The 22,325-nt window shown below is 42.6% G+C and overlaps 1 pseudogene; it reads right to left on the reverse strand.

The window, feature by feature from the left end:
* Window positions 1-14,824: 14,824 nt before the first annotated feature.
* The window catches only part of LOC112221063, a 42,158-nt pseudogene continuing 34,657 nt past the window's right edge, over window positions 14,825-22,325 (reverse strand).

The raw sequence follows: 22,325 nt of genomic DNA on the forward strand, positions 1-22,325 counted from the left end.
TTTGCTCACCGTTCTTGTGATCATTTTGACCCCACGGGGTGAGATCTTGCGTGGAGCCCCAGATCGAGGGAGATTATCAGTGGTCTTGTATGTCTTCCATTTCCTAATAGTTGCTCCCACAGTTGATTTCTTCAAACCAAGCTGCTTACCTATTGCAGATTCAGTCTTCCCAGCCTGGGGCAGGTCTACAATTTTGTTTCTGGGGTCCTTTGACAGCTCTTTGGTCTTGGCCATAGTGAAGTTTGTGACTGTTTGAGGTTGTGGACAGGTGTCTTTTATACTGATAACAAGTTCAAACAGGTGCCATTAATACAGGTAACGAGTGGAGGACAGAGGAGCCTCTTAAAGAAGAAGTTACAGGTCTGTGAGAGCCAGAAATCTTGCTTGTTTGTAGGTGACCAAATACTTAATTTTCCACCATAATTTGCAAATAAATTCATTTAAAAAATCCTACAATGTGATTTTCTGGATTTTTTTTCTCATTTTGTCTGTCATAGTTGAAGTGTACCTATGATGAAAATTACAGGCCTCTCATCTTTTTAAGTGGGAGATCTTGCACAATTGGTGGCTGACTAAATACTTTTTTGCCCCACTGCACTGTATTCTAGTCATGGCTCATCCTATATAACTACTGCTTTACACACCTTTTCTATTCATATACTGTCCATACTGTCTATATATACTGAACAAAAATATAAACGCATCATGTACCGTGTTGGTCCCATGTTCCATGAGTTGAAATAAAAGATCCCAGAAATGTTCCATATGCACAAAAATGTTGCGCAGAAATGTGCTTACATCCCTGTTAGGGAGTATTTCTCCTTTGCCAAGATGATCCATCCACCTGACAGATGTGGCATTTCAAGAAGCTGATTAAACAGCATGATCATTACACAGGTGCACCTTGTGCTGGGGACACTAAAAGGTCACTCTAAAATGTGCAGTTTTGTCACACAACACAATGCCACAGACGTCTCAAGTTTTGAAGGAGCATGCAATTAGCGTCCTAACTAATTTAATGTTAATTTCTCTACCATAAACTGCCTCCAATGTCGTTAAAGAGAATTTGGCAGTATGTCCAACTGGCCTCACAACCACAAACCACGTGTAACCACGTCAGCCCAGGACCTCCACATCCGCCTTCTTCGCCTGCGAGATCTTCGGAGACCAGCCACCCGGACAGCTGATGAAACTGAGGAGTATTTCTGTCTGTAATAAAGCACTTTTGTGGGGATAAAAACATATTCTGATTGACTGGGTCTGGCTCCCAATTGGGTGGGCCTATGCCCCCCCAGGCCCACCCATGGCTGCGCCCCTGCCCAATCATGCGAAACCTATAGATTAGGGCCTAATTCATTTATTTCTGTTGACTGATTTCCTCATATGAACTGTAACTCAGTAACATCGTTGAAATTGTTGCTTGTTTCGTTTTTTATTTTTTTCAGTATAAACATATACTTATATACCGGACTCTAAGATTGCGCCTTCTGATATTTCTTAATTTCTTTCTTTTCACCTTTGGATTATGTTAGTATTATTTTGTATTGTTTTCTTGGTATTATTACTGCACCGTTGGAGCTAGAAACACAAGCATTTTGCTGCACCTGAGATAACGACTGCAATTCTGTGTACACAACCAATAAACTTTTCTTTGATTGGGTGTCATTTCATTGGGCTCTGAATAATATGGAGTGTTGCTGGGTATTTAGACCTAAGTCCCACATTAAATAATACCATATATAAATCCCACTGACCCTATGCCACTTTTGCATCAGCACATATAATAATTCTCTCTTTAAGCCAATGTGTAATTTGTAGGCCTACAGGGTATTGCATTGGGACCAATAGAATGGGTGGAGTAGAAATGCTGGGAATTCAGACCAGTACAAGATCAGTAGGGTCTGTAGAAGGTTTTAATTTACTCAGCGTGTGCCACCTTATCTTATATAAAGTAGTAATTATCTTTAGTTTAACATTTTGTAACATAATTTGTTCCATTATACACTATGCAAAGCTGCAAAAAAATGACTGATTTCGTATCGTACACATAGCGTTTTACCGCATAATTTTTATTTTGAAGGCTAAATCAGAAAACCGGAAATGTTAATGTTGTTGCAGGAACGTTAATGTTGCTGCCGTGACGCTAACCCTGGGCAGCACGCTACAGTCACCTGGGAGGATGAAACACCGGTGAAGCGCGCCAATGCATGGACAATTCTTATCAGTGGTGTAAAGTACTTTAGTAAAAATACTTTAAAGTACTACTTATATCGTGTTTTGGGGGTATCTGTACTTTACTTTACCATTTATATTTTTGACAACTTTCACTTTACTACATTTCCTAAAGAAAATAATGTACTTTTTACTCCATACATCTTCCCTGACACCCAAAAGTACTCGTTACATTTTGAATGCTTGGCAGGACAGGAAAATTGTCAAACTCACGCACTTATCAAGAGAACATCCCTGATCATAAGTATTGCCTCTGATCTGGCGGACTCACTAAATACACATGCTTCGTTAGTAAATGATTTCTTAGTGTTGGAGTGTGCCCCTGGCTATCCGTAAATAATTTTAAAAAACAAGAAAACGGTGCTGTCTGTCTGGTTTGCTTAATATAAGAAATTTGAAATTATTTATACTTTCACTTTTAATACTTAAATATATTTTAGCTATTTACATTTACTTTTGATACTTACGTATATTTAAAACTAAATACTTTCGACTTTTACTCAAGTAGTACTTTACTGGGTGACTTCCACTTTTACTTGATTCATTTCCTATCAAGGTATCTATACTTTTACTGAAGTATGACATTTGGGTACTTTTCCCACCACTGGTTCTTATTATACCGCAGTCACAGAATTTCTAAACCCAGAGGCGCAACATCGCGAGACTTCCGGGAACGCTTACTATACAGACCACACCGGGTTTGGAGTTTGAGAAGTCAATGACAGAAGTGAACAATTCGTCCTTGGTTGTTAATTTTCTCGAAATCTAAAGGCACAACCTAGATTCGAGACAATGTCTTCAGTAGTTGAACATATTACACCAACCTCGTGAAAATGACAAACTGACACGTTTTCATTTTCGTTAAAACAGCTGTCGAAAGACTACCTTCGATTTGAAGGCATGCACATGCGCAGTTCGGCGCGAGAGACCTTTTGACGTGTTTCGTCGCATGAGCTTTGCTTGCCAACATCGCCATGACATCGCCTACAAGTGTGATCGGGGATTTCTATTGGAGAATCAGTTTTAGCCTATCTTCATAGTGTACCAAATATTTTTATAACTAACTCAAGATAGAGCCTGTCGTTTCCAGTGGGAGCATAAAAATCATAGTGGGCAGAAGAAGCAAGGAGGTGGGCAGAGCCAAGCACGAGTTACCGAGATCCTATTGGCGCGTTGTAGCATAATTTGCATATTTCCGTTTGGGAACGACTACTCTGTGAAGTGCGCGTGTGCAATAACTAAATTCGCCCTTGCAATGCTTCGAAATAACGCTTTTTTTGTATGACTTTGGCAAAGGATAAAGTCTACCAAACTTAGTCCACTCTATTCATAACAGACTCTTGTTTTGGAAACGGAAAACTGTATTGAGATTAAATGTTTCATTGATGAGAGAATTTGCAGAAAGTCTGCCAAAATCCATCTCGCTCCATCTTCTCTCACTGACAGCCACTGGGCATCCTCTCATCTCATCACACCGGATGCTTCACATTTATACATCCGGTGAAATATCTAATTGTGACAGTAAGGTCTTTGTGACTTGTTTTCTAACTGTACTGTCTTTGACTCAGTGGGATGGACGGCGATGGCAGGACTTCAATATAATTCTTTACACATTACCTGGGATGAATGTCAACAGTTTAAAATCCATCCATCTCGTTCGTCTGCATTAATCTGAACACAGGTGAACATATTGTGTTAGTTACCTGCCTAGTGCCTACCTGGTATTTGCTGTGACCTCTACATTTCTTTGAAATCAGTGTAGATGAAGAAAAGGAGACCAGGAAATGAAGTCTCTTTAGATGCAATCTTGGCCTAGTAATGCAATACTATTCAGCTGGTCAAATCTCTGTGATATTCTTTGTTTAAGTAATTACCAGGCGAGTAATAAGACTACTTTCATCTTCCACGGAGTTACCTTTTAAAAGTTATAATAGGTCAGGCTACTGAATAACTGACCAGTTCCTAAATGTTCCATCTTATGAAACTGTGGCAACATGCAAGGTTTGCGGATCCTGTTTTGAAGCTGACAGCTGATTGGACAAACAGATGATAACTGCCTCACACCATTGATGATCATCTATACAACATTAATTCCGGAGACCTTAAAGCTATAGAGAGCCTTAGACTCAGAGACGGTCCAAAATCAACCGCTCACCACTAGCCCTTCTAGGTTTGCAGAACTAAAATAATTGAATAAGTGTAAGTGACGTACCCAGGAAGCTCCCTGCTCAGCGTTCAACACCATAGTGCCCTCCAAGCTCGTCACCAAGCTTGGGACCCTGGGACTGAACACCTCCCTCTGCAACTGGATCCTGTACTTCCTGACTGGCCAACCGTGGGTGTTGAGAATAGGCAACAACACCTCTGCCATGCTGACCTTCAACAAGGAGGCTCCGCAGGGTTGTGTACTCCTCCTGTACTCCTTTTTTCCCCCACAAGTGTGTGGCCACACACACGACTCCAACTCCATCAAGTTTGCTGACAACACGATGGTGGTAGGCCTGATCACCAACAGCGATGAGACAGCCTACAGGGCAAAGGTCAGAGAACTGTCAGGACAACATTCTCTCCCTCAACGTCAAGATGACCAAGGAGCTGATTGTGGACTACAGGAAACAGGGGGGTTGAGCTGCACCATTGAGAGCATCCTGACTGGTTGTATCACCATCTGATATGGCAACTGCACCACCTGCAACTGGAAAGCTCTACAGAGGGTGGTGCGGACCGTCCAGCGCATCACTGTGGGGCTATTTCCCATCCATCGAGGACATACATGCCAGGCGATGTCTGAGAAAGGCCCCAAAAATAGCCAAAGACTCCAACCACCCAAGACATGGACAGTTCTCCATGCTCTTGTCCGGCAGGAGGTACCGGTGCATCAAGGCTCAGACAAAACAGACTATCCCCTGGCGTTAAGACTGTTAAATCTTGTGGGGTGGCAGGTAGCCTAGTGGTTAGTGTGTTGAACTAGTAACCGAAAGGTTGCAAGTTTGAATCCCTGAGTCTGCTGTTCCCACATGCTTCAAGAGGGCCACCATTGTTCCTGTTCCCAAGAAAGCTAAGGTAACTGAGCTAAACGACTACCGCCCCGTAGCACTCACATCCGTCATCATGAAGTGCTTTGAGAGACTAGTCAAGGACCATATCACCTCCACCCTACCTGACACCCTTGACCCACTCCAATTTGCTTACCGCCCAAATAGGTCCACAGACGATGCAATCTCAACCACACTGCACACTGCCCTAACCCATCTGGACAAGAGGAATACCTATGTGAGAATGCTGTTCATCGACTACAGCTCGGCATTCAACACCATAGTACCCTCAAGCTCGTCATCAAGCTCGAGACCCTGGGTCTCGACCCCGCCCTGTGCAACTGGGTACTGGACTTCCTGACGGGCCGCCCCCAGGTGGTGAGGGTAGGCAACAACATCTCCTCCCCGCTGATCCTCAACACTGGGGCCCCACAAGGGTGCGTTCTGAGCCCTCTCCTGTACTCCCTGTTCACCCACGACTGCGTGGCCATGCACGCCTCCAACTCAATCATCAAGTTTGCGGACGACACAACAGTGGTAGGCTTGATTACCAACAACGTCGAGACGGCCTACAGGGAGGAGGTGAGGGCCCTCGGAGTGTGGTGTCAGGAAAATAACCTCACACTCAACGTCAACAAAACTAAGGAGATGATTGTGGACTTCAGGAAACAGCAGAGGGAACACCCCTCCATCCACATCGATGGAACAGTAGTGGAGAGGGTAGCAAGTTTTAAGTTCCTCGGCATACACATCACAGACAAACTGAATTGGTCCACTCACACAGACACATCGTGAGGAAGGCGCAGCAGCGCCTCTTCAACCTCAGGAGGCTGAAGAAATTCGGCTTGTCACCAAAAGCACTCACAAACTTCTACAGATGCACAATCGAGAGCATCCTGGCGGGATGTATCACCGCCTGGTATGGCAACTGCACCGCCCTCAACCGTAAGGCTCTCCAGAGGGTAGTGAGGTCTGCACAACGCATCCCCGGGGGCAAACTACCTGCCCTCCAGGACACCTACACCACCCGATGCTACAGGAAGGCCATAAAGATCATCAAGGACATCAACCACCCGAGCCACTGCCTGTTCACCCCGCTGCCATCCAGAAGGCGAGGTCAGTACAGGTACATCAAAGCTGGGACCGAGAGACTGAAAAACAGCTTCTATCTCAAGGCCATCAGACTGTTAAACAGCCACCACTAACATTGAGTAGCTACTGCCAACACACTGTCAATGACACTGACTCTACTCCAGCCACTTTAATCATGGGAATTGATGGGAAATTATGTAAATGTATCGCTAGCCACTTTAAACAATGCTACCTTATATAATGTTACTTACCCTACATTGTTCATCTCATATGCATACGTTGATACTGTACTCTATATCATCGACTGCATCCTTATGTAATACATGTATCACTAGCCACTTTAACTATGCCACTTGGTTTACATACTTATCTCATATGTATATACTGTACTCGATATCATCTACTGTATCTTGTCTATGCTGCTCTGTACCATCACTCATTCATATATCCTTATGTACATATTCTTTATCCCCTTACACTGTGTATGACAGTAGTTTTTTTTGGAATTGTTAGTTAGATTACTTGCTCGTTATTACTGCATTGTCGGAACTAGAAGCACAAGCATTTCGCTACACTCGCATTAACATCTGCTAACCATGTGTATGTGACAAATAAAATTTGATTTGATTTGATTTGATTTAGCTAACAAGGTAAAAATCTGTCGTTCTACCCCTGAACAAGGCAGTTAACCGACTGTTCCTAGGCTGTCATTGAAAATAAGAATTTGTCTTAACTGACTTGCCTAGTTAAATAAAAGTTTTAAAAAAAATGGCTAACAACTACTCCCTCTCACAGACTCTATGACCATCCACAGGTCTTTACACACTCAGACACAACCTACACTGCTGCTAAAATGTTTATTGTGTTCTGTGTGGCTCAGCTGGTAGAGCATGGTGCTTGCAATGCCAAGGTTGTGGGTACAATTCCCACGGGACCAGTATGAAAATGTATGCAAGTTGCTACTGTAAATTGCTCTAGAATATAGTGTTGACTAAAATGGGATTAGATTTATTATTCCAATATGCTGCTGTCCATTGATTGCCATTACAAATAGTATTTATCCAGCTACTGGTCACTATTACTCCTGTTTACATGTATACTGCATATTACCATTGGATTTGAAATTATACAATGACTACCAGGTTAAAGTGCAGATTGTCTGCTTTAATATGAGGGTGTTTCATCCATATTGAGTAAACCGTTTACAAATTACAACACTTTTAGTTTATAGTCCCCCCCATTTTAGGGGACCAAAAGTATTGGGACAAATTCACTTATATTTGTATTGAAGTTGTAAAAAGTTAAGTATTTGGTCCCGTAGTCATAGCACGCAATCACTACATTAAGCTTGTGACTAGAAATGTTTGATGTATTTGCTGTGCCCAATAGAAATGAATGGTAAGTAATGTAGTGTCATTTTAGAGTCACTTTTATTGTTAATAAGAATATAATATGTTTCTAAACACTGATACATTAATGTGGATGATACCATGATTACGGATAATGCTGAATGAATCATGAATAATGACGAGTGAGCAAGTTAGTGGCATAAATTCACTTTGTGGAATACACGTATGTGGACACTCCTTCAAATTAGTCGGCTAATTCAGCCACCTGTTGCTGACAGGTGTATAAAATCGAGCTCACAGCCATGCAATCTCCATAGATAACATTGGCTGTAGAATGGCCTGTAATGAAGAGCTCAGTGACTTTCAACTTGGTACCATGCTAAGATTCCACCTTAACAAGTCAGTTTGTCAAATTTCTGCCCTGCTAGAACTGTCATGATCATCCAGCTCATCCAGATCATCATGTAAATGCTCCTATTGTGAAGTGGAAACGTTTCGGAGCAACAATGGCTCCACCGCGAAGTGGTAGGCCACACAAGCTCACAGAATGGGAGAGCAGTGCTGAAGAGTGTAAAAATCTTCTGTCGTTGAATGCAACACTCACAGTTCCAAACTTACTCTGGAAGCAACGTTAGCACAAGAACTGTTTGTCGGGAGCTTCATGAAATGGGTTTCCATGGCTGAGCAGCCACACACAAGCAAGCCTAAGATCACCATGCGCAATGCCAAGCATCGGCTGGAATGGCATAAAGCTTGCCGCTAAACGCGTTCTCTGGAGTGATGAATCACACTTCATCATCTGGCAGTCCAACAAACAAAAATCGGAGTTTGGCAGATGCCAGGAGAACGCTACCTGCCGAATGCATAGTGCTAACTGTAAAGTTTGGTGGATGAATAATGGTCTGGGGCTGTTTTTCATGGTTTAGGCTAGGCCCCTTAGTTCCAGTGAAGGGAAATCTTAACGCTACAGCATACAATGACATTCTAGATGATTCTGTGCTTCCAACTTCGTGGCAACAGTTTGGGCAAGGCCCTTTCCTGTTTCAGCATGACAATAGCAAAAAGCGAGGTCCATACAGAAATGGTTTGTCGAGATCGGTGTTGAAGAACTTCACTGGCCTGCACAGAGCCCTGACCTCAACCCCATTTAACACCTTTGGAATGAATTGGATGCCCGACTGCAAGCCATGCCTAATCGCCCAACATTAGTGCCCGACCTCACTAATGCTCGTGGCTGAATGGAAGCAAGTCCCTGCAGCAATGTTCCAACATCTAAGTGGAAAGCCTTCCCAGAAGAATGGAGGCTGTTATAGCAGCAAAGGGGGACCAACTCCAAATTAATGCCCATGATTTTAGAATGAGATGGTCCACAAGCAGCTGTCCACATACTTTGACATCTAGTGTATAATTTACCCCCCTCCAAAATGCTACCCTCTCCTGTTATTGTAATGGTGAGAGGTTAGCATGTCTCGGGTGTATGATATTTGTGCGTCTGTAACTTTCTTACCCATCATTATTCACGATTAATTCAGTAATATCAGTAATCATAGTAGCATCCACATTAATGTAAGTGTTTAGAACCATATTCTATTCTTATTTGCAATAAAAGTGACTCCAAAATGACACAATACATTATTTACCACTCATTTCTGAAACTCAACAGCAAATGCATCCAACAAATTTGTAGAGTCACAAGCTTGGTGTAGTCATTGTGTGCTATGAATATGGGACCAAATATTTACCTTTTTACTACACATCTATGTGAATGTGTCTCAATACTTTTGGTTCCCTGAAAGGGGGGGGGTTAGACTACGTACAAAAAGTGCTGTAGATTCTAAACGGTTTACCCAATATGGGTGAAAATACCCGCAAATGAAAGCTGACAGTCTGCACTTTAACCATAGTCATTGTTCGTATCATTTCAAAAGAGCCAAAACAAAAACAGAAGTGTCACAATTCTTTTGGAGCTCACTGTTCATCCACTTTTTTTTTTTTTTAAACCCACCTCATCCACTCCAGTAAGGTACTGGCGCGGACCTGTATATACAGTGCATTCGGAAAGTATTCAGAACTCTTGACTTTTTCCACATTTTGTTACGATATAGCCTTATTCTCAAATTGTTTAAATAGTTTTTTCCCCCTAATCAATCTACACACAATACCCCATAATGACAAAGCAAAAACAGGTTTTTAGAATTTTTTGCAAATGTATTAAAAACAAAACACTGAAATACCACATTTACATAAGTATTCAGACCCTTTAGTCAGTACTTTGTTGAAGAACCTTTGGCAGCGATTACAGCCTCGAGTCTTAGGAATGACGCTACAAGCTTGGCACATCTGTATTTGGGGAGTTTCTCCCATTCTTCTCTGCAGATCCTCTCAAGCTTTGTCAGGTTGGATGGGGAGTGTCACAGCACAGCTATTTTCAGGTCTTTCCAGAGATGTTCGATCAGGTTCTGGCTGGGCCACTCAAGGACATTCAGAGCCTTGTCCTGAAGCCACTCCTGCATTGTCTTGGCAGTGTACTGAGGGTCGTTGTCTTGTTGGAAGGTCAACCTTCGCCCCAGTCTGAGGTCCTGAGCACCCTAGAGCAGGTTTTCATCAAGCATCTCTGTACTTTGCTCTGTTCATCTTTCACTCGATCCTGTCTCCCAGTCCCTGCCGCTGAAAAACATCCCCACAGCATAATGCTGCCACCACCATGCTTCACCTTAGGGATGATGCCAGATTCCCTCCAGACATGACGCTTGGCATTCAGGCTAAAGAGTTTCATCAGACCAGAGAATCTTGTTTCTCATGGTCTGAGAGTCCTTTAGGAGCCTTTTAGCAAACTTCAAGCGGGCTGTCATGTGCCTTTTACTGAAGAGTGGCTTCTGTCTGGCCATTACCATATAGGCCTGATTGCTGGACTGCTGCAGAGATGGTTGTCCTTCTGGAAGGTTCTCCCATCTCCACAGAGGAACTCTGGCACTCTATCAGAGCTCACCTCCCTGACCAAGACCCTTCTCCCCCGTTTGCTCAGTATGGCCAAGTGGCCAGCTCTAGGAAGAGTCTTGGTGGTTCCAAACTTCTTCCATTTAAGAATGATGGAGGCCACTGTTTTCTTGGGGACCTTCAATGCTGCAGAAATGTTTTGGTACCCTTCCCCAGATCTGTGCCTCGACACAATCTTGTCTCGGAGCTCTACGGACAATTCCTTCAACCTCACGGCTTGGTTTTTGCTCTGACATGCACTGTCAACTGTGGGACCTTATATAGACAGGTGTGTGGCTTTCCAAATCATGTCCAATCAATTGAATTTACCACAGGTGGACTCCAATCAAGTTGTAGATACAGCTCAAGGATGATCAATGGAAACAGGATGCACCGGAGCTCAATTTCGAGTCTCATTGCAAAGGGTCTGAATACTTTGTCAATAAGGTTTCTGTTTTTTGATTTGTAATACATTTGCAATAATGTCTAAAAAAACTGTTTTCACTTCGTCATTATGGGTTATTGTGCGTAGATCAATGACGAAAATGTTTGATTTCATCCATTTTAGAACAAAGTTGTAACGTAACAAAATGTGGACAAAGTCAAGGGGTCTGAATACTTTCCGACTGCACTGTACTTGCATTCTCGTGTTCTTTAACTCTCATCGTAGTTCTTGTGTGGCTTTTATTCTAACTTTCATTTTTTATTCTATTTTTTCTATGATTATCACTGCATTGTTAGGAATGAGCTTTCAAGGTAAGAATTTCACTGTACACCTGTTGTTTCCTGTGTGCACGTGGCAAATAAACGTTGAAACTTGAACTCATGATCTATCCAATTGTTCTACCCGAACAAAGCCTCCCATCCCGTGTGTGTGTGCTTTACTCAGACAGTGTAACACTCTGCTTTTACAGACGTAATTTAAGTCTTTGTACAAAATGTACAAGAAGTGTTAGACACATGGAAAAGCAACATACATTGAAAACACTCAATGTAAAAAAAAAAAAAAAAGCCAGGTGTTTTTTGGTGCTAAAATTACACTCACTTATTGCTGCAGCGAGTTGGGCTAGGAAAACACAGGAGACATTAACATAACTATACTAAATTAACGAAATAGCTGAAATCTGGTTTCCCACCACTGTCACAGTACCACCATTTGAAAAAGGCAAGGGCTATGCCTCAAGAGTGAGGCTTAGTGTACTCTCATGTTCAAATCTGGCAAAAGTTGACAAATAAATACATAAATACTACTATGCATTTGTAAATCACAGAGCCATGGTAGAGCATAGTCATATGGCTGAATGTGTACTGTCATTTTCTGTAGTACAGAGAGGGTCATCTTGGTTCTCACCTGGTAGTAGGGCAAGGCTGCAGAAATAGAAGAGGCTCAGTCTGGCGAATATGGACATGACAGAAAATGGTAGCTTCGAAAAATAAATGGTACTCAGCCTCTGCAAGGCAGAACTAAAAATGAACCAAACACTAATACATTTTTTCTTATTTTTTTAAGCAAAAATAATTAGGTTTATGTAGTAACAAGCGATGTTTTGCATTTGGATATTATCCTCTCCTTTAAAAGAGTTAAAGCTTAAAAAAAGAAATACAAATTAGTATAAACTCCCATTACACCCAGATTAAATGTAGGCCGATGTTGGTGACAAAAAAACGAAGAAAACCTGGGGAGAGCTCACAATGGAGATACTATAGATAATAACATACATATAAAATATACAATCTGAAATATATTTTATATATATTAAATTGTGTTAGGGTTAAATATATTTTACTTCAAAACATTAGGGTAGGATGTCTGCTAATTTTCCTTCTTAAATTCTATTATATATAAAATCATAGGAAAGTAAAGCAAAACAAATTAATCAACGGACAAACAAATGTGGGAAAATGGTAACTAAGCAACAGATGGCAGCCTCGTCCCCTCACCCCACCCCTACCCAGGGTGCACCAGCACGGGGGGGTGCTGAGGCCTGCCTAGCTAGCTGTACAGCGCAGTGAAACATACCTTACATCTTAGCTCATTTTATACGTACAGTCGTGATCAAGGCACAGGGATCTTCTACAAGTAATGTTTTGTTCAATAAAGTTGTACAAAATAATACATTTTACAGTCTGTACAAGAATAATAGTCCAGCAGTAAAATAAAGACAGACAGACTGAATGCTCGGAGGCTGGGAGACAGGAGAGTTGGCAGGGATGTGTAGGTGGCAGGGACAGGGATGTGTAGGGGTAAGTGATGAGGGCAGGACTCTCTCTCTGTGTGTGTGTGTGTGTGTGTGCATGTCATGTCTGTCCTTTGCTCCCTCAACTTTTTATTTCTGTGTGTTGTGGTTATTCTTTCCTTGTTAAATAAAGTCGGTCTACAATCCCCAGGTGTGGAAAATAGTTCTGTGTTTTGTGAGCTGGAGTCTGGTAGCAGTGGGAAGGGAGGTAGAAGGGAGGGAGAAGGGAGGTAGAAGGGAGGGGGAAGGGACGGAGAATAGACAGGGTGATTTGGGAGGTAGGAAACAGGGTTAAATGGTGCACAAAGGCAGATCACACACACAGTGTACACCAACACGGCGAACTAACAAACTTAAAAGTTGACTTGTGTTATTACAGGAATATATAATATTTATATATATATATATATATATATATATATATACACATATATAAATATCTATATATCTATATATATCTATATATATATATAGCTTGTATTTTTTTGCACTGCATGACGTTCACTGTATACATGAATTCATGTATTATATGTTGAGATTTTCCTCATTGATTCCAGAAAAGCAAGTCATGTGACAGTCTTGTGTCCGAGTCACACTGAGTTCTACATGCATCCATCCATCCCCAGGCAGAACGTGCTCACAACCCGCTTCTTTATTGGTTACATTCCTCCATTTTTCCTTCCCAGAGCCGTCTTCAGTGTACTGTACATACTGCATCTCTCGAGGACATCTCTTGCCAGAGTAACTGAAGACTGTGTGTGTGTGTGTCTGTGTGTGTGTGTGTGTGTGTGTGTGTGTGTGTGTGTCTGTGTGTGTGTGTGTGTGTGAGGAATATTTCCAAGTAGAAGAATGAATGTGAGACACTGAAAATGAGAGAGGGTTTCCTTTTGTTTTTGAGAGTGAGAGTGCGCGAGGAAAAAAGCCACGGATTGCACATTGCAGTCCTGAGCACAGTTTCAAAGTGCAGTGGCGCGTTCAGCAGTCCTGGTTTGTTACAGGTACAGTACTGTGTTTAGGAGTCTGTTGGTTTGTTACAGGTACAGTACTGTGTTTAGGAGTCTGTTGGTTTGTTACAGGTACAGTACTGTGTTTAGGAGTCTGTTGGTTTGTTACAGGTACAGTACTGTGTTTAGGAGTCTGTTGGTTTGTTACAGGTACAGTACTGTGTTTAGGAGTCTGTTGGTTTGTTACAGGTACAGTACTGTGTTTAGGAGTCTGTTGGTTTGTTACAGGTACAGTACTGTGTTTAGGAGTCTGTTGGTTTGTTACAGGTACAGTACTGTGTTTAGGAGTCTGTTGGCTTGTTACAGGTACAGTACTGTGTTTAGGAGTCTGTTGGTTTGTTACAGGTACAGTACTGTGTTTAGGAGTCTGTTGGTTTGTTACAGGTACAGTACTGTGTTTAGGAGTCTGTTGGTTTGTTACTACAGTACTGTGTTTAGGAGTCTGTTGGCTTGTTACAGGTACAGTACTGTGTTTAGGAGTCTGTTGGTTTGTTACAGGTACAGTACTGTGTTTAGGAGTCTGTTGGTTTGTTACAGGTACAGTACTGTGTTTAGGAGTCTGTTGGCTTGTTACAGGTACAGTACTGTGTTTAGGAGTCTGTTGGTTTGTTACAGGTACAGTACTGTGTTTAGGAGTCTGTTGGTTTGTTACAGGTACAGTACTGTGTTTAGGAGTCTGTTGGTTTGTTACAGGTACAGTACTGTGTTTAGGAGTCTGTTGGTTTGTTACAGGTACAGTACTGTGTTTAGGAGTCTGTTGGTTTGTTACAGGTACAGTACTGTGTTTAGGAGTCTGTTGGCTTGTTACAGGTACAGTACTGTGTTTAGGAGTCTGTTGGTTTGTTACAGGTACAGTACTGTGTTTAGGAGTCTGTTGGTTTGTTACAGGTACAGTACTGTGTTTAGGAGTCTGTTGGTTTGTTACAGGTACAGTACTGTGTTTAGGAGTCTGTTGGTTTGTTACAGGTACAGTACTGTGTTTAGGAGTCTGTTGGCTGCACTGTCACTTTCTTACTTTGAAACACAACGTCCCCAGGAGAAGGTGTTTGTTTTTCAGGATGGAAGGGGAGGGCTGGTTGAGTTACGAGGGGACTAACTGATCAAGGATAGGCAGAACACTGGGAGTCTCTCCTCCCACTCACATCACAAGAGCTCATATTGTCGTAGGTGCATCCTCTGAATGATGTCTCGACAGTCGTTAAAGACGCGCCGGATGTTTTCAGTGTCCACTGCGCAGGTGAAATGGGGATAACAATAGTGCCTTCCATCTCCGCTGGCTGTGCTGATCCTCTGAAAAGGCCACACAGAAGAGAAGGGATTCATTATCACATATGGTTGTGTGCATATTGGCCTGACTTCTATACACATTTGGTGCTACTACAGTCTCACAATATGCTTGGTTTCTTACACAAAAAGGTAAACAAAAAAGTGACTAGACATTAATGAATGTACCAGAAACTCATCACGTATGAAGTACTTTGCCCTTGTGACACGAGGATCCTCCCCTGGCTCTGGTGTTGCTGGTTGGGAAGGACAGAGACATCAAACCCAGTGGACATCAGTTATATACCAGCATCTGTTTAATCTGTTTAATCACTGTATACCAGACATTTTCATTTCCATCAGTAAAATAATCCATGTTAACAAGATTCATTCTTCACCAGAGAAGAGTTCGCAAAGTGATCCGAAGTGTTCAAAGTTATATTATTACAATTGTTACATTTACAGATAAACTTGAAACGTTGCCAGTCTTGAATAGTTCCAGTAGAGAGTTGCCCAGCAGTATTACTGTTTCCCTTACCATCATCTGGTGTAGTGTAGCGCCCAAACTCTGGGAAGTACTCTTCAATTTTAGATTTCCCCGCAAGCACCTTCTCTGCTAGCAGATCCTGTTTGTTCAGGAAGAGAATGACAGAAATGGTCCGCAGCCACCTGAGGAGAGAAACAACAACAAAGGGAGTTGAAGTGGATGTATTCAAATCAATGACATTTTAAATTAGCATAAAAAGGTCAACAATCCATATCGGCTACTGCTGTGGTTGGGAATCATACAAAACAACAGTATGTCAAGGACAGGAGTGGCTTTGTAAGTGGGAGAGAACTGAAAGTGGTAGAGGCCAGAGAGGTCTTGCCTGTTGTTCCAGATATTCTTGAAGAGGTTGAGGGCCTCCTGCAGCCGGTTGGTCTGATTGTCTTCCCGGATCACCATGTTGTAGCTGCTACTAGCTACCACAAAGATAATGGCTGTCACATCTGGAGGGACAGACAGACAGACAAGGAGATACCCACCACTGGGTTAGACATGATACTGGACATGGATGTGAAGGTGGATGTATCACATGCCATTTGCTTATACACTAATTGGAGGTAGAAATACAACAGCATTAGATGGTGCAGAGACCTTACCATTAAAACACTGAATCCACTTTCGGCGTTCATCCCTCTGACCTCCAACATCAAACATACTGGGAGAGGAGAAAAGACAATGAGAGTTACTTACTGCTCAATACATCCACTGATAACAAGTAGTAGAAACACAGAGGGATCAACAGTTAACTAGGGTATTCATCTTGAAGAAAAATGGCTGCCATTTCAAACTCACTGAAAATTGACTTTGTCTACTTGGAATCTTGTCTCAAAAATCCCCGATGTCAGTACTCTGCATCTCAACAGGTCCTGATCAGTAGGAGAGTAGTCACTCTGCTTCACAATTTCAATCTTTTCTAGAAAGCTGTAAAAGAGGATTACACATTTATTGACAGATATTAAAGGACACAATATGATATTTATAGAGTATATTGTGCATACAACTGACAGAAATACATAATTAGTACTATACCCAAATGGACAATACTCCAAGAAATATAACAATATTCTTCATTCATGAGAGACAGATGACCGAAACCCACACAGTAGCCAGAATTACCAAACATCAGCCTACCAACTCTGAAACATTCTCAAACCAGAACTATTGTCAAATACCAAAACCTCACTGGGTGCTGCATTTGAGACATTAGATTTATGTTATCTGTCTGTGAATTCAGCCAACTACATGTTTCACCAGACATTTCCTGTCAAACTAATCAGACTGTAAACATTCTCAAGATGGCACTAGCTAGCGGTCATTCTGCCACTTGGCAAATTCCATACCAGGCAGATTGAGACTCGGGAGGGAAACTTTAGTCTCCAACCAGTAAAGCAAAAAGATAACACTTCCACAACCAACCAGCAGAGGGGTGTATTTATTCTCCACAGCCAGATCAGAGGTTTGCAGTGTGAGTCACCAGCCGTTTGCTCTGTCAGACACTGTAGTCACTGGAGCTGCTGTAGTAGTAATAGTGAGGGGGGGACTCTGTAAATGTTATATGCATATAGTTGAACCATTAAATATGTCTATGCTGAATTTAGAGAGCTTATGACTGACGTGCCTTTAGACTGATGTGACTTGTGGCCAGCCAGCAGACGGATCGGATCCGCCCCTCCCTCTTTTTCTACATGTGAACCTGTACCCTAAGTGTGGACTGCCATCATTGGTCCAGTCTACTGGGCAGAACAAGCCCAACCTCACACCATGGTCATAGGCTACACATTTCAGTATTAGAGAGGTATTCTGTGTCTGTTGTCCCAACAGTCAAATATTATTATTTTTTTGTTTGTTTTTTTACCTTTATTTTACTAGGCAAGTCAGTTAAGAACAAATTCTTATTTTCAATGACAGCCTAGGAACAGTGGGTTAACTGCCTGTTCAGGGGCAGAACGACAGATTTGTACCTTGTCAGCTCGGGGGTTTGAACTTGCAACCTTCCGGTTACTAGTCCAACGCTCTAACCACTAGGCTACCCTGCCGCCACGATACTGCATTTCAGACTGCTGTCTGAAATGAAGGTAAAACAGCTCAATTCCACAGTGAAGTGCAGTGATTCAGGGCATTACTGAAGATCCCCATGGAGACCAATAAACTTTGATTTGATTGGAGACTAGCTGTAGGAATGTGAGGCCTGGTAACCCATCTCATGTCCAGAACCCCAACATGGACAATCAGTGTGCTGCCTGGCTGCCTCTCAGGGAAGAGGTATATAACCCTCTGATATAACTAGGAATGTGACACACTGGTGTGAAATGTGACCAGAGGCCTGCAGGTCACACACAGAGAGAGGAGGGGGCTGGCTGGCTGGCTGGCTGGCAGGCAGACAGGCAGACATTGACATAGACAGACATGCTTCATGCTCACACACGCACTCATGCGCAGAGCCAGCTAGCTACCACCTCCCTCTTGGGGCTGAGTGGCAAGGCTGTTCTCATACCACAACTGCTCTGATGTGCCCACGGATCCAGTCCAAATACATATCTCAATTTTAGAATTTCTCCCTATTAATAGAGCTAGTCCTATAATAACCCTTCCCCAGTAGTCAGACTGAATAATGATGTAGAAACACTAACCTGGTGTGCTTTTATTGGTGGCAGACTGACGTGTTTTTATATTTTCTTTAACTAGTTTGGTGATCTCAAACGTATTTCTGGGATATAGTCTGTGTCCATTTGTCCAGCACTGGTAAACCCAGCCTTTGAGATTTCCAGTAATGTCAGTTTCTTTAACTTGAAGTAACAATAGCCTAAGTTTAATAACAGAGACATGTTCTACAAAGAAGGCTACAATGTGGCATAACTTAACAGCTCTGGGGCATAGCTCCAAAAATCTTAAAAGACAACACACACACACACACTGAATCACGTGAATTATATAACAATGATTATTTGTTTACATTTTCCACCAAAGAAAATATATGGGATCTACTGATGCCAACCGATAACATTGTACAGTCAAATTGTTAATGGGTCAAGTTCACCTCATTGAACTAAAACCCCGTAAAATACATAATTTTAAAAAGGTCAGAATTTTGAGGTATTGTCCTCTCGCGATTTTCTATTTTCAACAAAACGTTAAAACACATTCTGGTTTGTACAAAATGGGTTTAGTACAACATGGGTTTACTTATTGTTGGTTAAGAGTCCTAATTATTTTTCTACTTCCGATGAAAGACGTGTAAGGAGCATTTCTAAATGTTTCCCTGCATATCTGGACTTGTTTCTCAGCCGTCCCCCAGCCTGTAACTGATCCACCACACATTGTTAGAGAAAAGACAACTCCGAGCCAGCCTTTCCAATAGATAATAATATTCCACTGCTAGTGAGCAGTGTCATGGCGGTGTTTGCTAGCTGAGCACATGCGCAGAAAGAGACATGTGACCATGTCAAGATGCTAGATCAGGAACAGAGAGTGGACCTGGAACATACATGGATACATTGATACAGAGATTAACCATGCAAGTCTACCATGCAAGTCTACCATGCAAGCCTACCATGCAAGCCTACCATGCAAGCCTACCATGCAAGTCTACCATGCAAGCCTACCATGCAAGCCTACCATGCAAGCCTACCATGCAAGCCTACCATGCAAGCCTACCATGCAAGCCTACCATGCAAGCCTACCATGCAAGCCTACCATGCAAGCCTACCATGCAAGCCTACCATGCAAGCCTACAAGTCTATCGGTTTTGTAATACATTTGAAACGTGGCTTAATACATATTCCTTGAATATGAATGTCCTGATCCTAATCTTTACAAAAATGTTGATTACAGATTGTAAATAGTATGATAATGAAACCCATTACATTGGATCATCATTATTATAACTACATTAAATATATTATTGCAAACCACCCACTATTTCACTATCCCTAACATACCTCCATATTTAAAGACATACACACACGCACACACACCCAGAAGACGCTCTGACACAGAAGAGAGGGAGAAAGGGAGAAAAGAGAGAGAAGACATTACAGAGCTGCTCCAAAAATAGCTCCCTGGCGCCCTGGCCTCCAGCTTGGTTGTTATGGTGACAGAACCACAGGCGCTATAAATAGACTATCAGCTCCAAATCTTTAGTGACTGGAGTGGGGCCAGAGAGAGGGAGAGACAGACACAGAAAAGAAAGAGGAGAGAGAGAGAGAAAGAGGCAGGGAAAGAAGAAAATAGGGGGAGGGAAACGTGGAGAGAGACCAGCAAAGGGAGGGTGAGAGCCCCCGGGAGGGTGAGAGCCCCCCCCAAAAGGGCTGTTGAGCACAGAATGCTGGAAGTAGAGAGGGAAAGGGGTGAAGGCTCTAGGAGAGCATTCTAGAAATAACAACTGGCAACACGGGCTCTAAACAGCAGAGCATTCTAGAAATAACAACTGTCTGGCAACACGGCTCTAAACAGCAGAGCATTCTAGAAATAACAACTGTCTGGCAACACGGGCTCTAAACAGCAGAGCATTCTAGAAATAACAACTGTCTGGCAACACGGGCTCTAAACAGCAGAGCATTCTAGAAATAACAACTGTCTGGCAACACGGGCTCTAAACAGGAGAGCATTCTAGAAATAACAACTGTCTGGCAACACGGGCTCTAAACAGGAGAGCATTCTAGAAATAACAACGTCTGGGATCGCAACAATGTAACTACGTAGGCAGACCAGGGGTGTAATTCATTAGTCGGAATCTGTTTTGCAACGGACACGTTTACGGTTTACTCTGTGAACCAAACTGAAGCAAACAGAGCAAATGGGACGAAACCGGGAGGGACCTACCTGAATTTGTCCAGCTGCACGGTCGTAACACTGTAGTGCATCTCACAATTTTCATGGAGTGTATCCGTTAGTCTCGTTTTCGTTACAAAACATTTCGTAACAGAAAATGTTTTGCAATGGAATCCGACTAATGAATACACCCCAGGAAAGTTGCAAGACGCGCTACAATGCTATGGCCATGCACCTGGAACCAACAACTGTTTATCTATTCTCACGCTGGAAATGCAGTCAGCTAGATAAATAGGGAGGATTTTATATGTGTGCAGTGTGTGCGACTACACGAAAATACCCACACACAAACTCAGGCCTTTCAGTTTGAAAAGCCCTCTTTTACACTCTCCACCAACCCTGTTTCCAGTGAAACCTCTCACCCTCCCTCTCTCTCTTTGCCTCCCTCTCTCCTTCCTTCTCTCCCTCATGTGATGACTCAGTCCCAGCCATTTCCTGCAGAGACACTACTACAAACTGGATGGGGAGAGAGAAAGAGAGAGAATGGGAGAGAAGAGTTTACCAAGTGAACAATGTATAGCAGAAAAGTCAAGATAGTGTGGCTTTGAGAGAAAGTAGAACTGACAGGCCAGACTGAATGGTCTATAGCTCCGTTGATACATATGTCAGTGGCTAGTCGGCTAGGCCAGTGGTTCTCAAACTGGGGTCGCGGAGGTACTGCAGCAGGTCAACGGCCAGATCTAAAAAGATTTAGTCACATTGTTTACGTTTCATGAAAAACATTACTAACAACAACAGATTTAATGAATGTTGGCCAAGGGATCCGTGGAATAAGTTGAGGGTGTAATATAGTACAATGTAATATTATTGTGTTATTTAAAATGTATGTTCTTAACCCTGGGCAAAATGGGTCTGGGAGGCTCACAGGGATATTGGTATCCACAGTACTCTACCAATTATACATTTTATAACTTAATACTTATTGTATTGCCCTAAAACATTTTTGATTTTATAATTACATAAATGCACTGTAATTTAAGCTTTAAACCTGCAAAATGTGTAGAATTACAGGACATGAGCTTTAAAGCTGCAACAACAACAAAAATCTCAAGGACTATACTTTTTTGAATAGCAGGAAATTAGCTTGAAAACTGCACACATCTCTCTCCAATGCCAGGAGGTGGGCCTTTAAGGAGTGGGTTGAGTCACTGATGTGATCTTCCTGTCTGGGTTGGCGCCCCCCACCCCCCCCCTTGGGTTGTGCCGTGGCGGAGAGCTTTGTGGGCTATACTCGGCCTCGTCTCAGGATGGTAAGTTGGTGGTTGAAGATATCCCTCTTGTGGTGTGGGGGCTGTGCTTTGGCAAAGTGGGTGGGGTTATATCCTTCCTGTTTGGCCCTGTCCGGGGGTATCATCAGATGGGTCCACAGTGTCTCCTGACCCCTCCTGTCTCAGCCTCCAGTATTTATGTTGCAGTAGTTTATGTGTTGGGGGGCTAGGGTCAGTTTGTTATATCTGGAGTACTTCTCCTGTCTTATCCAGTGTCCTGTGTGAATTTAAGTATGCTCTCTAATTATCTCTTTCTTTCTCGGAGGACCTGAGCCCTAGGACCAGGCCTCAGGACTACCTGGCATGCTGACTCCTTGCTGTCCCCAGTCCACCTGGCCATGCTGCTGCTCCAGTTTCAACTGTTCTGCCTGTGATTATTATTATTTGACCATGCTGGTCATTTATGAACATTTGAACATCTTGGCCATGTTCTGTTATAATCTCCACCCGGCACAGCCAGAAGAGGACTGGCCACCCCACATAGCCTGGTTC

The sequence above is a fragment of the Oncorhynchus tshawytscha genome, linkage group LG02 (genome assembly GCF_018296145.1).
Source record: "Oncorhynchus tshawytscha isolate Ot180627B linkage group LG02, Otsh_v2.0, whole genome shotgun sequence".
Lineage (NCBI taxonomy): Eukaryota > Metazoa > Chordata > Actinopteri > Salmoniformes > Salmonidae > Oncorhynchus > Oncorhynchus tshawytscha.